Source organism: Nanorana parkeri, unplaced genomic scaffold (assembly GCF_000935625.1).
Source record: "Nanorana parkeri isolate BGI_ZX_2015 unplaced genomic scaffold, ASM93562v1 scaffold3614, whole genome shotgun sequence".
Classification (NCBI taxonomy): Eukaryota; Metazoa; Chordata; class Amphibia; order Anura; family Dicroglossidae; genus Nanorana; species Nanorana parkeri.
Genome location: NW_017309882.1, coordinates 16,334 through 17,460, shown reverse-complemented (window position 1 = coordinate 17,460; position 1,127 = coordinate 16,334).

Below are 1,127 nucleotides of genomic sequence, written 5' to 3'. Positions count from 1 at the left end.
GGGGGAGGGCTCTGTGATCGGGGGAGGGCTCTGTGATCGGGGGGAGGGCTCTGTGATCGGGGGAGGGCTCTGTGATCGGGGGGAGGGCTCTGTGATCGGGGGAGGGCTCTGTGATCGGGGGGAGGGCTCTGTGATCGGGGGAGGGCTCTGTGATCGGGGGGAGGGCTCTGTGATCGGGGGAGGGCTCTGTGATGTCCTCTACAGCATGTGTGCACAATGGGCCTCCAGCTGTCTCTGGGAGTGGCTGTCAGTGTTGCAATGACTCATGGGACTTGTGGAACTACAAGCTGGAGCCCCCTTCCCCCCTACTAATGATCCTGAGAGTCATTGTGAGGCCGGGGACCCCCCCGAACTCTGATAGGTTCCTGTCCGGTGTGGCAGAGAGTGACATACAGTCATGGCCAGAAATATTGGCACCCCTGCCGGATCGCGCTCGGCGCAGACAATGGCGGCAATGACAAATGTTTCGGCTTCTCGTGTTTATTTCTTTGTATCGGTGACACAAATAAGTGGAGAAAAGCCAAATCTGACCCCTCCCCCTTTTTGGGGTCACGATGTTTTGGGGGTGCTTTGCTGGCACTGTCCGCACGGCATTATGAAATCTGAAGACCACCAGAGAATCTTTCTCTTTCCTCCACGTTCGGGGAGATCGGCGCCGGCGGCTGGAATGTGGAGGCGGTGCCGATCATGGTGTCCATTTTTTATTATACAGGATTTATATGGCGCCAACAGTGAGCGCAGCGCTGTACAATATAGGGAAGACATTATTTAATACAATTCAAGACGCTAAGGAGGGCCCTGCCCCTGAGGGCTTACAATCTAAAAGGGGAGGGGCCAGTGATACATGAGGAGGGAGCTGTGTGGGGATGAATGGTTGAGGTTGGATCGGCTTCCCTGAAGAGATGAGTCTTTAGGGATCGCCTAAAGGCAGTCAGTGTGGGAGACAGACGGACAGGTTGGGGTAAGGAGTTCCAGAGGATGGGAGAGATGCTAGTGAAGTCCTGGAGGCGAGTATGGGAGGAGGTGACGAGGGAGCTGGAAAGTAGGAGGTCTTGGGAGGAGCGGAGGGGACGGTTAGGGTGATACTTTGAGACCAGGTATCCGTGGTTGGGGGGTTGCGGGGGGGG